A 16014-nucleotide genomic window follows, 5' to 3' on the forward strand; every position below is an offset into this window, starting at 1 on the left:
TATATATACACATTGAGAAATATGGTGCAAAATCTGTCGCAAAAAGTACTTTCAAAAAGAACTAATAAGCACCCTTCAGGGGTAAAAAGGGTACAAAGGTACATATATAGATGAACAGTAGCTGAAGTGTCCAAATACCTTTTTCTTGCAGGACATTAAGCAGAAAAAAAACAGCGAAAATGATAAAATTAAGTTGGGGATGGAGTTACTATTTAGTATAGAGTAACTATACTGTGGTTGAACTGTTTATATAATATGTGTTCTGTTGAATCACTGAATGATTTTCAATTTAGTTGGTATGGTCTTATGATGCTGGTGACTGGATAGTTCATGCTGCTTTTGGTAGGTCAGTTTCCCATTTGTGGGTATTTTTCTTGTAGAGAAAAGTGATCATTTCTAAATCCTTTTGTATGGAGTTTACGTATGCAACCTGCATTTATTACTCATGATCCATGACAGTAGCATTCAGTTCAAATGGGGTGAGAATGAACCACAATAAAACCATGGGAGGTCTTTACAGAAGGAGAAAGTATTACAGCAGTGCACAGCAGTGTAGAGCTATAGGAAACAAGAGCCTGTGACCCCTGCATTGCAAAAGCTGCTATCCAGGCCACTGTGTTAAGAGGTGGAAATGTGTTAGAGCTGACCCATTGAGAAGCGAAATCCATGTTTAAGGACAATACAAACCAACACTGGTGACCGGACGGCCCGTTGAGTCAGAGTAATGGGCTCTACTGTAGAGTGTGAAAGATTTGCATGTCTGAGAGTGTTAAGTGCCCCATCAGGCCTCTGTTCCCCCGGGGGCCGTAAGAAAGGAGAGCAATCAGTGAACATTCCTAAAGAGCTGGTCATTTATTTTGCTGTTAAACCCCCTTGTCCACCCTGTCAATCTGAATATATCTCACTCTATAGCGATAGACAGATATAGACAGATATAGTTGTCTGTCTGTGTATAAAATCACAAATCTTGACCAATACTGAATAATAAAAAAAAGATTAGTTTACTCACAAATGGAAATTATGTCATCATTTACTCTTCCTAATGTAATTCCAATCCTGTTTGACTTGAATTTCCTTGGATGACAAAATGAGAGATTCTGAACAATTGCACTGGCTACTCTTTTCTGCGCACATACAAAAACTGAAAGAACTTTTAAAGGCATAGTTCGACTTTCTTTCCTCTGTGGAACGTAAAAGAAGACATTTTGACAAATGTCTAAAAAGTCTATTTTGTACACACAATGAAAGCAAGTGCTCACCAGAAAATTATGGTCAAAAATGTCTGTTAACACTTTAGATTAGGGAACACTATTCACTATGAACTAGTTGCTTATTAGCATGCATATTACTAGCATGTTGGCTGTTTATTAGTACTTAAAAAGCACATATTAATGGCTTATTCTGCGTGTTCCCTAATCTAAAGTGTTAACAATTTAACAGCTCACTGAAGGGGAAGGGAATATTTTCAGTGAGCAGCAACTTTGGTTTTTTATACAAAGCTATTGTGTGGATTCAGAAAACATAAAATAATAATAATACATGAGTAATATGGATAATTTTTAGGATAGTTTTTGGCTAAGCTTGACACCTCAAGTTCTCTTCCATTGAAATAGCAAGAAAAAGACCGGCTATACTTTCGTCAAAGTGTCTTCAAGTGTTCTACAAAAGAAATAAACTGGAACAACATGTTGGACACAAATTTCATTTTTTGGTGAACTATTAATACTTACAATAACTGCATGAGGACCAAGCCAAAATTGAACTTGTTATTCTCTGATATTCAGCTCTCCTCCAGTTTGTGAACAAATCATTTTTCGGTCTCTTTCTTACAATGAATCTGTTCATAGAAATCATTCAGAGTGATTTGTTCACCAATCTGACTGATTCAGTTCTCCAGTTTAATTCACTTGTAATAACACGGAAAACAGCAGCTAGTATTTTCTTCAAAATGTTGTCTTTTGTGTTCTGCAGAAGAAAAGAACTCACCCAGTTTTGGAATAATATGAGGGTGAGTAAATGATGTCAGAATGTTAATTTTAAGGCAAATCTATTTCTGTAACTGAGTAAAAGCATCCACAAACCTCACCGTGGGCCTCGATTCACAGCTCTGCATGTGTTTTTCCACTTACAAGCAGAGTGAGGGTTAGAGGGTAAAGCTATTGACATCCATAATGCAGGAAGGAGATCATGTCTGGGACCATTAGCGGCCACTCACAGTTCCTGCTAGATGGACCCTAGTGAGACACTTTACGACCCCAGTGACCCCCAAAACCTTAGCATGTTTACCCAAAAGGACTGGAGCCACAGAGGTCAGTAAAACCAAGATCATTTACAAATGAATCACAGTTCCTGGGGGCTTGAACAAGGACCAAACAAATGCTACTGTATCAGTAAGCAGTTTAACACATGTCGAACAGTTATCATGGACTGGAGCTCCAAAATAATTTGGAAAATACACTGATTCCCACAAACTGACATCATGTACACCTATGATACTATACATAATCATAACACTATACACATATCGCAACACTATCTCACCGCCCAAGAGCCTGTTGTGCGATAAACGGATAAATGTGTGTGTTATTGTAAGGGAAGTGGCTATTTGGAAAGCAGTTTCCTGCTGAAAACCCACAGGGACACCAGCTCCCGCTGTGAAAATACTTATGGGGTCTGACTACAACCCTTTTTACATTTTTCACTCTAGAACAACAATGTTACATTTCAGCAGGTTATTCGGATAACAGCTGATATATGACAGAGTCAATAGAAATGCATCTTTAACCTGCAAATATTTTCGTGATATTACAATGAAATACTTCATAAATTGGTCATTTTATAAATAAACAGAGCTGTTATAGTTAACTAAAAATAACTAACTTGAAAATAAAAATAAACATTCAATTAAAATTTAATATTACAAAACTAGCTGCCAAGGCAACATTTCTTATTTTCATTTACTTTAACTTCATATACTAAAACTAAAACTGAAATAAAAAAGAATACAAACTATACAGACATAAAATCGAACAAAACTTACAAAAAAACACACAACTAAAACTCAACTAAATTAAAATGATAAAATATGTACCTAAAAAATAGAAAATAATTCAAAAATAATATATATAATATAATATAGTGTAATATAATATAACCTATGATAAAAAGTTAATACAAATAATTAGTTAATAAATGACAATACTTAGAAGTACTCCTACTTTTTTTTTTGTTGAGGTGTAGCATATACAGTACATGTTGTGTACACAGTTTGATTTATATTAGCCTATAGCAAATGTACTGACAGAGATGGTTTTGTAACTGTTGTAACATGTACATATGGTTGCCAGGAAACAGTTTGTTGGGTGATGAATCATTTTGCCATTTGCACTACAGAGGTGAGTCAGTCATATAATAATAATAATAAGAAGAAGAAGAAAACATGAATAGCTGGCACTGACTAATATAAAACATAGCAGAAAAACATCCACATATTGACTGTTTCAGTTAAAGATAGAGAGGAACGGCGTTATCTTCCAAAAAAGCAGGCACACCCTCCTCATTTGTGATGGCGTGAGATCAGTTAGCACATTTCTGTTTCTTGGCACTGGAATGCTGATTAGCTTTGATTAACTTGTGTTTTTGTCAAAGATGAAAAACCCGAAAGTTGGCTTGGATCTTTGAAAGCATCTTATTTATGCCAGAACCGAATACTATTTTGTCTAAACCTTTATTCCTCACCGAACATGAGTCCCTCGACTCTCACCCGGGGCTATGGTTGGAAATATGATCTTGGGGGTTGTGTGTTTTGAAGGAGAGCAGCTGCCCTTTTTAAAGGCTATAGATGAATGATGGGATTAGATGTGGTATATACGGATATGCATGTGTGTTTATGAATGGTCAAGTTTAAGACCTGTGACTTATTTAATTATATGTGATAAACTGAACCTATAATGGCGACTTCCGTTTATCCTGTTTATTTACACTACTGCCTCTAATTTATTCATCAGAAGTCATTTCAATCTCAATTCTCACCCTTCATTCCTCTCAGAAATCTGATATGTTCCTAAAGAGGATCTGAAGAGGATTTTGTCAAGTGATTAGTGGAAAGAAGAGCTTGTATCAAAGTGAGCGGGTCGGTATTCACTTAGCACACGCGAACACGCATAGACATACACGTGCACACACGCACACTGTACTGACAGACGGGCAGGTGCTTGGGCACCTGTTGGTACAAAAGTGGACTCACTTACATTCATTCTCCAGGACCTGCAGTCCTTCTAACACTGTAGTCATCCCTTGTGGGAATACCCACAATACACACACTTCCTCGTTTGGGCCTACACACATCTAACAGTTTGCCCACAACAATAAATGTCTTCCCTCATTAGAAATAATGGAATTGAGTGTTCACATGCATTGGGTCTGTGAAGTCAGGATAATTTATTGTCAGTCCTACTACGTAAGAGAGAAATGGCAATAAAACTCTGACTTGACAGTTTGAGATCATCAGCTATAAAGAAGTGTACACGCTAACCCCATGCTTATCTCACATAATTTAGGGCCACAGCAGGCGTTGTGTGACAGGCATGACCAAGCAATCAGAAACATATTCAGATGACAATACTGACAATCCCCCAAACTGAACATATTGTTCCACTGTGTTTCTTCAACAAGGACACTTGGCCCTGTGGACTTTAAGAAAATGAAATTATCCTAATATAAAATCTTCCACACACTCACTACTTTATTTCGTTGGTCTGTTAACACTTTTCAGAGTAACTGTTTTTTTTTTCTCTGAAAGTAATGTAAATTTGAGTTTTTCACCGTTAATTTTGCATTGTGTTTAACATTCAGTGGTGAAAATGACATTTTTAACATTTTTGGAATAAAAATAGCAGACTACTTTTTCTTGCTAAGGTACATTTCATAGCTAAAATTTTATGTTTCCTAAATATATACAATTATATAATGCTTTCATACTTTTTGTTTCCCATTATTTTTCTTCACACATCACATATCTCATCTCAAGCATGCATTGACACTGTTGTCTCCTTAGTAAACGAGCATGCTAATTTTAGAAAAACAGTTTATTAGGGCCAAAACTGTGCTGTAGGGTGGAAATAATGGCCCAAATATGGGACGTTCATAATTACAAAAAAAATTATTATAAATAATAATTTTATATAGATATAGTATTACAATACAAATTGAAATGAAATGGTTTATGCTCATTTCACTCATTCTTCATGTCATTATAGTTTTAATCATGCAGTAATTCATAATTTTTGTAATAGAAAGTATTCTTTTTTTCTTTTTTTTTTTGAAGATTGAAAGTCCGGGTCTGGGAAAAGGTTAAAACAATAAAATCCATAAAAGCTTTTAAAAACTAGCAAAAATAACATGAAAAAAAAATGGGAAAAAAGTTAGCAGATTTTCAAGGCTGGGAGTTTTCAGGACAAAAAAACAAAAAGGAAAAAAAAAAACCCTGGGACATACTAGTGCCAAATTTCCCAAAGTACCAAACAGCTCAAACAGCTACTTGTCTATTTGCATGTTTGAAACATGAACCAGCCAGGACAAACCATAAAGTGCAACGGAAAACATATTAGCTCATCACAGGGTTCAAAGTTCACTGGACCATATCTAAACATGTTTTAAAGTTCCGACATCAAAGCACACTTAAAATGTATGAAATTGAAATCAGTGAAATCAGACAAAGCAAAAGCTTCTCTTGGTGAGCATTCACATGATAGTCATTAACCTTGTGGCTTAAGTGCTCCCCGTTGGTGCATTAATCCCAGACACTGTGTCTAATTAGCGTGATGTAAGAGAACCTTCAACTTGTAACTCCCACAAATCCAATTCATGCTTATAATTTGACCTTCCCTTGGAGGCAAAGATAAAGGCTAAAAGCACACGCGCATGTCAATGGAATGAAAGACACCTCTTCTGTAAGGAATAAATCATCTCAGCAGCTCTTTCTCCTAAACGGCCCAGTTTCATCAGAGAAGCGTGTGTGAGTCAAAAGCATAATCATGTTTATATGACCAACCCCCAACTTCCCCTTTCGTCAGTGTAACACAATGGTTTTGCGGGCAAAGCTTCAGAGAAATCTGAGCATTGATATGAAAACCGTTTTCCCACTGATTCAGAAAAGATAAATGGAGAAATAGAACCTGGAAGTTTACTCAGAGGTTTTTGCGCCTTGTTTTTTGGCGATTTCCTGTTTCGGTCCACCCTCGGCTGAGCTGCACGAGGAAGAGAAGGCTTACACAAAGAAAGAGAAGAAGGAAGGATAGTGGCATAGTAAACGGAGGAGAGGGTTGAAAGATGGAGGCTTCCCCCTCCTCCTCCTCAGCCCCTCGAACCCAGCTGTCTGAATGGAAAGGTGGCACGACAAGGAGGGAGGAGGAGGTTACAATTGGAGGATGCTTATTGTTTTGTGATTCCTGTGTTTAGGGTTCGGTTTGTGTCCCTCAAACAAAGGCCCATTCTGCTGGAAGGGATATCAGCAAGTCATTGTGATTACAGGAGCAAAAACAAGCACCACAGCTAGAGAAATTGGAGTGGCATGTCCAGTTTTGCACTTGCATTGGATCCAAATAAATATTAAAGATAATATATTAAATCTTCAAAAACATTCTCTTCCCATAAACTCCAGCGATCCTAAGAAGCTTCATATATTCCATTACTTGTTTGAACACACACTGGGTCTCAGTCGTGAAACATGAGCAGAATTAATTTGTAAAGCCGTTCTGATGTAAATGTTCAGAATTCATGAGTGTTCATACTTTCAAAGTGTCAGTTGCTATGAAAAAAAAAATCACACCTGCTCACAACCACATGGAAATGGTGTGTAAAACATTCAAATGTTTTGTGTTCTTTTAGGAAAACGGATAACACTGCATTTTGATAACACCATTTACCATAATTATATAATAATAATAAATTGAAATATAATTAGTTAACAAATTAGTGGAATATGAAAATAAATTCAGTGATGATAAACAAAAGGATTGAAAACACCCGCATAGTTTGTTTTTATTGCAGATTGTTATTTAGATTATTAGATTATTATATATTATTATTATTCTGAGTGCCGGTATTTGTCTGCAACCTAGCACTTTAATTTAAAAAAAAAATGTTGTTAGGCATATGGCCAATTAGTCTTTTTTTGCATTTATGCAATATAGTTAAAATATAATGAATTAAAATGTAAGTAGTTGTAATTCATGGGTGGGGGTTGTGCTAATTAGGAATGAGCGTTCACATGCACCCTATTTACAAGTGACTGGTATTCATTTACATACACAGGTTTAACTATCAGATCTAAGGTTTACGAAGCGTTTGCGAATCTGGAGGTGAGTTTTCCATTTTATTTGCAATTTACTCTGAATTTACTCATACATTTATGAAAGTTTAATGAATAGTATAGTATGTGAAAAGCAGTATCACAACCAAATACTATGAAAATATCAAATAAACTTGAATCATTGAAATATTTATAGCAAGAAAATTATTTATCTAAATTTTAGCATGTATAAAGTAATGTCATTTATATTTCATTTATATTTATAAGCTAAAGGGAGTGTTCAATCAAAAATGAAAACTCTATCATCATTTACTTACAAAACTGTATGCTTTTTTTTTTTTTTTTACTACAGAACACAAAAGAAGATATTCTGAATAAGGTTGGGAACCAAACAACATTGGATCCCATTGACTTCTATTGTATGCAAGAAAAACATTGAGACATTTCTTAAAATATCTTCTTTTATGTTCAACAGAAGAAAGCAAGTCATCTAGTTTTGGAGCAGCATGAGGGTGAGTGAATGACAAAATTTTCATTTTTGGGTGAACTGTCCCATAAGCTCTTCATTGTGGTACTTGTTTGTGCTTTCATAACATTGTTGTAGTTGTTTAAAAAAAATAGGAAATAAAAGGACCACAATGTCTCCAAAATAACCATCAAGGTGAGGTGTTTGGCATAGATGCGACCATATGGAGCTGTGTTCATACCCCTGTGCAAATCGCAATTAAGTATGCAAAAGTAATTCACACATTGTACTTCTGAGCCAACTGTAGAGATATGGTTGTTGGTAAAGATATGGTTTTCGAATTTCCAGATTTTAAGCTCAAGATGCTTCAAAGCATTGATCTGGCTATCATAACGAAGCGTTTCAAATTATGTCACAGGTCTATCATGCAATAATTGATCAATAAGTAATGTACAACTTTTAATAATATATATAAATCTCATGCAAAACAAATCACATACAATGACTCAAGTAAAGTAATCCAACTTAAAGGAACACTCCACTATTTTTGAAAATAGGCTCATTTTCCAACTCCCCTAGAGTTAACCAATCAGTTTTTACCATTTTCGAATCCATTCAGCTGATCTCCGGGTCTGGCGGTAGCACTTTTAGCTGTAGCTTAGCATAGATCATTGAATCGGATTAGACCGTTAGCATCTTTTAGTTTCTATATTTTTCCTATTTAAAACTTGACTCTTCTGTAGTTACATCGTGTACTAAGACTGACGGAAAATGGAAAGTTGCGATTTTCTAGGCCGATATGGCTAAGAACTATACTCTCATTCCGGCGTAATAATCAAGGAACTTTGCTGCCGTACCATGGGTGCAGCAGGCGCAATGATATTACGCAGCGCCTGAAAATAGGCTAACTTCCGCCAACATAACCAACGTGACCACCTGCTTGCACAGGGAGCGTGCTGGGGACTATTTTCAGGCGCTGCGTAATATCATTGCGCATTTTTGAGCGAGATGCTAACGGTCTAATCAGATTCAATGATCTATGCTAAGCTACAGCTAAAAGTGCTACCGCCAGACCGGGAGATCGGCTGAATGGATTCGAAAACGGTAAAACTCAACTGTTTAACTCTAGGGAAGTTGGAAAATGAGCCTATTTTCAAAAATAGTGGAGTGTTCCTTTAATTTTGCGTATCATGTCATAAAAAGATCAATAAATGACGCACAATGAATCAAGTGCAGACATCACGCCGACGGTGTGAGAACCAGATGATAAAGTTGTTTATATTTTATGGAACACGACTCTACAAAGAGATTGTAGATCTGTTACGTGCTGGTATGTGTTCCCTGACTCGTTTCCTTCTGTCGTCGTCCGTCAGTCTGACTGCATCTCCTCTCAGCTCCATTGACAAAGAAGTCTGTGCTATGATGATGCAAATACACACACATACACACACAACATAAGTCATCATAACAGTCAAATTCTTAAGTGCATTCCAGCAAACCTGTATTGACTGGGACAGACCTGTCAGGATACTGTTTACTGCTTTTGTTTCTGGAATCCTTGTTAAAAGTGTATGCAGGTGGCTGTTCTTTGATGCATTTTTTTTCCTTTCTCACCCGAGGAGACAAGTAAGGGGTCAAAAGTCATCAAAATGTTTTGCAATTAATCTCTTTTGTCTGCCGACACTTCATGCTTGAAAAGAACTGAGATATGATGACACTTAAAATGCTCACGTTGACGCCTAGCACACGCACCCAACATACAGACTTAATAAAACAAAACCATTTATCATGCACAGATTTTTGAGTACTGGCACAAAAACAAACAAAAAGATGTGTTGTGTGTATTTTAACATGTTCAGAGGTATTCAGCTATGTTTTTCTGTCTGCTGCTTCTTACATTTACTAATACAAATGTTTTCCTTCCTATCGAACAATATATAAACACTCAAATAGAAAATAAAGTTTACTGTCATTTCAAATATGGCTATTGGTAACACTTTAGAGTAGGTAACATCAGAATCAGAATCAGAAAGAGCTTTATTGCCAAGTATGTTTGCACATACAAGGAATTTGTTATAGTGTCACAAGCTTCCAGTACACGGAGACAACAACAACACACAGATAACAAAAAACAGGAAAAACTAACAAAAACAGTACAAACACTGAGGCTGCCGTCTGCGGCGCCATCACTGGATACATACAGTATATTCACTATTAACTAGTTTTCCCTGAACAAATTATTCTTTTATTATTATATTATTATTAATAGCTATTAAGGTTGTTGTTAAGTTTAGGTGTGTGTTACGATTAAGGGATCTAAAATATGGTCATGCAGAATAAGATATTAATATGTGCTTTATAAGTACTAATAAACAGACAATATGCTAGTAATATGCATGCTAATATCAATAGTTAATAGTGAGAACTGGTCCTTAAAATAAAGTGTTACCTGGCTATTTATTAAAAATATTGACAAATCTAGGGTTCACTTCCAAACATGAATAAAACTGTGAATGCAGGTTTCAGACTGACTGTTATCATAAAATCTTATGGTGCTGACAGCTGATGGTGTTGACAAAATAACAATATTTTGCCATCAAACATAATTAAATGCAGTAGCAATTTTGTTTCATGGTTTTGGAAGAAATTACTAGGACGCACATAAAATAAGAAGAAAAAAAATCAAAAGATTTTAAAAAAACATTTTTTTTTTGGATTATGTGACCGGGTTGACATGGTTAACAGAAAATATATAAGAACAACTACTTAAATGTATGTATGTATGTATTTATTTATGTTTATCTATTTATTTAAAAAAATTTAAAATGTACTCATAGCAGGTGAAATATGCAGCAAAAACCATCAGGATAAAGACATTTTTTAAATGTTTTAATAAATCTTACAGTGTTGACCAGAAGTACTGAATTTATTTAAGGTATATTTTAAAATATCGGGACAGTAGTGTTTCTTGATATAAAAATCTGTATTTACATTACTGTTTTATAATATAAATCTACAGTTTAATATGATTTGCCATTCAAAAAATTTATGTGGGCTCACCAGGGCTGCATTTATTTGATCAAAAATACAGTAATATTGTAAAATATTAATAACATTTTAATTAACTGTTTTCTATTGCAATTTATTTTTAACGTGTCATTTATTCATGTGATGGCACAACAGAATTTTAGCAGCCATTACTTCAGGTCTTTAGTGTCACATGATCCTTCAGAAATCATTCTAATATACTGATTTGGAAACATTTCTTATGATCAATATTGAAAACCGTTGTGCTGCTTAATATTTTGATGGAATCCGCTTTTTTTCAGGATTATTTGATGAACAGACAGTTCAAAAGAACAGCGTCATAACTTTTGATCAATTTATTGCATCCTCACTGAATAAAAGTATTCATTTATTTTGATAAGAAATCTTACTAATCCTAAACTTTTGAACTGTACTGTACATAACACTAAATAACAATAATTGAGTTATAAAGTCTGAGGACAGGTGGGTTTTAGAGGGAGATAGTGATAATTGTCATAATTTTGATTAAATAAAGTGAAATTAATCCTTTATTTATTTCAAACGGGAAATGTTGCTTATTTAAAAACTAACTGTGAGAAGTTTTGTTTTTACCATGTGACAGGAATTAGACTAACAAACTGTAACAAACTTCCATCATCTCAAATGATTACGAGCAAATGAAAACTATTAACGTAACCTCACACAGACATGTAAGCATACATGTATCAGCCATGATTTCATATCCATACGAACAACAGCCGCTATTTATAGAATATTTACTGCTGTCTGCAACCACCACCATTTTTCACTTCATTTCAGGAAAGTTAAAAGGTCTAACAGCCAACACATATGTTGTTGTGATATGTAACAGAGAACATGCTTCAAAACACACACTGACGCACACAAACAAACAAACACACATCCAAGCTCAGACATCAGTGCGATACAGCTTTTCTTTGGAACCCAAACACACAATACCGCACGCACAGGCTACATGTTTGCAAGATGCTAAAAATACAACAATGGGTCCGTCACAATATGATTATGCCGTAAAATAGCTTCCTTCAAGGTCAAATCCTCTCATCTGTCTCTCTCTACAAAGATTCGGCCACTGATCAACCAAAGGGTCCATTCATTCATTCATTCGCACATTTTCTCACGATCTCAGCTGTGTGGAGGATGTCCTCAAAAGTCCAACAACATCCTGATAGACACCTGAGAGTTGAGTGTGTGTGCCTATCTATAAGTGTGTGTGGTTTAACACATCTAGAGAGGTGAGTGTTTATGATCTTTCTGAGGATGTGGAAGATGTGAGCTTTTCTTTTGAATGGCTTTCAGAGTTGTGCTGAAGCACCACGTTTTTCAGGTCCCTTTTTCAAAACTCTTCACACAGTTCTCCTTACCAACTTATAGCTTGGCACAGCAGTAAATTTCATATCCAAAATTCACTAAAACTACCAAAATACTTAAAGGGGTCATAGGATGCCCATTTTCCACAAGTTGATATGATTCTGTAGGGTCTTAATTTTTTATATTTTTTATATTATCTTAATGAATATTGAATATTCATATCTTAATGAAAAGTCTGTAACATAGTTTGGTTAAAATTTCTCAATGGTAGTGTAAAAAACACCTTTTTTACCCTGTCAAAAACAGCTCTTTTCAGAGCATGCAGATTTGTAGCATTTTCCTTTAAATGTTAATGAGCTCTGCTGACCCGCCCCTCTCTTCTGAGCCGCTCTCTGAGAGACTGTTTACTTTAGCTGCATTCATCGTGAAACTTGCTAATTAGCACATTATTAGGAAAGGCGATTTGCAAAGATTCGTTAAAAAAACCTTACACTCACTTCTTCTGTAGGTGAAGCTGGATCACGAATTATTCGCGCGAACATAGATGCATTTAGGTAGATCGGGGGCGCATTCCCTTCAGAAACAAACATAATCCACTGCGTCTTCAGCGGCTCAGATGTCGGGAGTAAATGACGAAACACACATTTCAGTTCAAACAACTTGTAAAAGTGCATGTAGCATTATATGACCCCTTTAATACAATCTCAAAACAACTCATTCTTCCATAGCACTAGCAACCTAACAAACACACTGTCTCATAACAATGAAAACCTACAAAAAAAAAAACACTACCAACAGGTGGCATACAATGTTATTTTATAAAACAAGAATGATCTATCTACTAGAACTGAAAGACTAATGCCTGTTCAGCGACATCTGATGTAGCAAATCGCTGTCTTGGGTCCATTCATACAGAGTGCATTTTTTGCTTTGAAAACGTGAGACGTAGGCATTGGAATGGGGAAAAAACACAAGGCCTTGAGACACGTTTTTTTTTTAAAGTTGAACTTATTTTAACTTGAACGCATGTTTTTAGAACAGCGTGCAATGAGTGACACGCTACAAAAGATGCGAGACGTGAGCACAATGTTCAAACGCGTCTGTCTAGTGCAGGGGTAGGCAAGTTCGGTCCTAGAGAGCCGCAGGGCTGCAGAGTTCAGCTCCAACCCTAATCAAACACACCTGAACAAGCTAATCAATGTCTTCAGGATTACTAAGGCTATAGGCAGGTGAGTTTTGTTTTCAGGGTTGGAGCTGAACTCTGCAGGACTGCGGCTCTCTAGGACCGAACTTGCCTACCCCTGGACTAGTGCATGTTTACATCGAAAAACAATGGAAAAATAGCCCAATGGATTGGAAAAGCGCATTCTGCGAGAACAGCCCCTTATTCAGTTTTGAATTATGTTAAGTTTTAACATTTTGAAAAAACTATGTAAACATGCAAACTGGCCTGTACATATTTTTGGCAGTAGTTGTGACTGAGTGAAAAAAAATGTATGTAACTTGAAAGATGTTGCCATTGAATGTATTTTGTGAATAACCGATTTAGTTTAGCCCACACAGACTGCTGTGTGACTGTGTGAAGAGTAACTGAGCGTCTGTAAAAAGCTGGTGTTTGTGGACAGGTGTAGTATCAGGTGTGTTTTATTATTTATGACTAATCCATTGTTATTTAGGGCCTGTTATCATAATTCAGATTCATGGTCAAGCTCAATGGTAAGTGAGCAACAGTTTGCGCTTCCTAACAGTGACCGGCTTTCCTGTGAGTCTAGGGTAACAATGGTGGGAAAAAAAGTCCTTCATTGACGGGACCTTTTTTCTCACGTCCACGTGAAACCAACGACAGCATGCACTACAACCTTGACAAAGACCACCAAGTACAACAAAGACATTTCGGACAAAAGGACTATCATGACAGCAAAAACAAACCATTAAAGGTACACCTGAGGTTGCCGTGCAGTCCATGGGAAAAAGGGAGGGTGAGGGGTTTACAGGATTTTCTTAATTGAAAGGTGAAGTGTGTAATTCTTTTTATGTCAAAATAATTTACAACTGTAAGGAAGCCATTAATAAGTTGATTTCCCAAAAGGTGTGGCTCTTTGCTGCTATCAAAACATTGATCTGTTTGTTTGAGTATCCGGACCAACCTTATACAGCAACATTGGCTCAACCAAAGCCATTTTGAAGTTATGTTTGGCTGAACAATGGAAGACTGTGGTATTAAAAGTCACAATTCCATTTGTTGACAGTAGTGGCACAGAAATGACACAATGTGCAAATGTAAATGCATTATATGCATTTGAGATTACTATTGGAACTATATGCATTTGAGATTAAAATTGGAATTTGGTTGAGGTTGATTATGTGTCATATAAACATAACCTGATTAAGGTAATATTCTGGTTTTTAAAAATCTGAATGAGACAAATGGCATATGCCTGTATTAAACAAAATATTATATTATGCAAACATTATATTCATAATGTACACTGTAAGATATTATTACAGTGTATTATTACCAATATTTACCATCTGTGTATCTCCAAGCAAAAGTAATTATGAGTGCTATGAGAGGGGCAAGACAAGATATCAAAGAAACACATTTTTGGAGCAAATGGAAGATTATTTCTTGAAATTATTTAGAATTTGGAATATGCTAGTGTGTAGACTACTGTTAAAAGTCAGTATGTTTTTCAGTGCACTGTTTTATAAAGAAATTAATACTTTCATTCAGCAAGGATGCATTACATTTATCAAAAAGGGCGGTAATTAAATTGGTAATGTTTCAAAATACTTACATTTCAAATAAATTCTGTTCTTTTCAAGTTTATATTCATTAAAGAGTCCTAAATAATGTAGAGAATATACAAGAATATTAAGCAGCACAACTGTTTTCAGTATTTATAATAATGAGAAATGTTTCTTGAGCACCAAATCAGCATATTAGAATGATTTCTGAAGGATCATGTGAAGACTGGAGTAATGGCAGTTTAAATTATTTTTAAAATATTAAAACAGAAAAGTTATTTTATTTGTTTTAATCAAATAAATACAGCCTTGGTAAGCATAAGAGACTTCTTTCAAAAACAATAAAGAATTTTACAGACCCCAAACTTTTAAATGGTAGCATATACAGGTATATTTCATTAACATATAAACATTTTCCTGATTAAAGTCTTAATCAGAATACAGTCCTTAATCTGAAAATGATGAGCATGGTCATTTCTTTGCGTGTATCTATCCCTATCTGTAAGAGAAAGAGAGAATAGCATGAATCGATGGATAGATGGGCTCCCTGCCTGCACTGACTGTGTATGAATTGTCAGACTTGGGTGAAATGCACAAACACACACCTGCTGTTAGACACAATGATCTTCCTCCGAGGACTCGTTTTCTCACTATGTGCTAATGAGAGACCAGCTCAGCCAAAGATTCCCACCAATCTACCCAAAACAAACAACAAGGAAAATACAAAACAGTAGGAGAGAAAGGGGGGGGGATGCTAAGACATCCAGGTGCTGACACAGACAGACATGCCATTTCATTCCCATGCTTAAATACACTTTTTTCCTGGATATACAAGTGCAAATACTGTGTGCAAATACGCCTACCCCAAATGCATGGCCTATATGTATTCAGCATGCAGGTCCCTACAGGTATTTGTAGCCTGTGTAATTATAGAAGCCTGTCAAAAACACACCTGAAAATCAGGATTATGTGGGGTTTTGCTTTTGCAACCAACACCATTAAATCCTCGCTGGATTTTCACTCTTTGGAAACTAACTGAAAGACTTTGTTTGACCTCAAACAGCTCTCAGGGCTCCTGTGACCTCTTTTTTTTTTTTTTTTCTTAACTTTT

Source organism: Sinocyclocheilus anshuiensis, unplaced genomic scaffold (genome assembly GCF_001515605.1).
Source record: "Sinocyclocheilus anshuiensis isolate Anshui unplaced genomic scaffold, SAMN03320099.WGS_v1.1 scaffold55, whole genome shotgun sequence".
NCBI lineage: Eukaryota > Metazoa > Chordata > Actinopteri > Cypriniformes > Cyprinidae > Sinocyclocheilus > Sinocyclocheilus anshuiensis.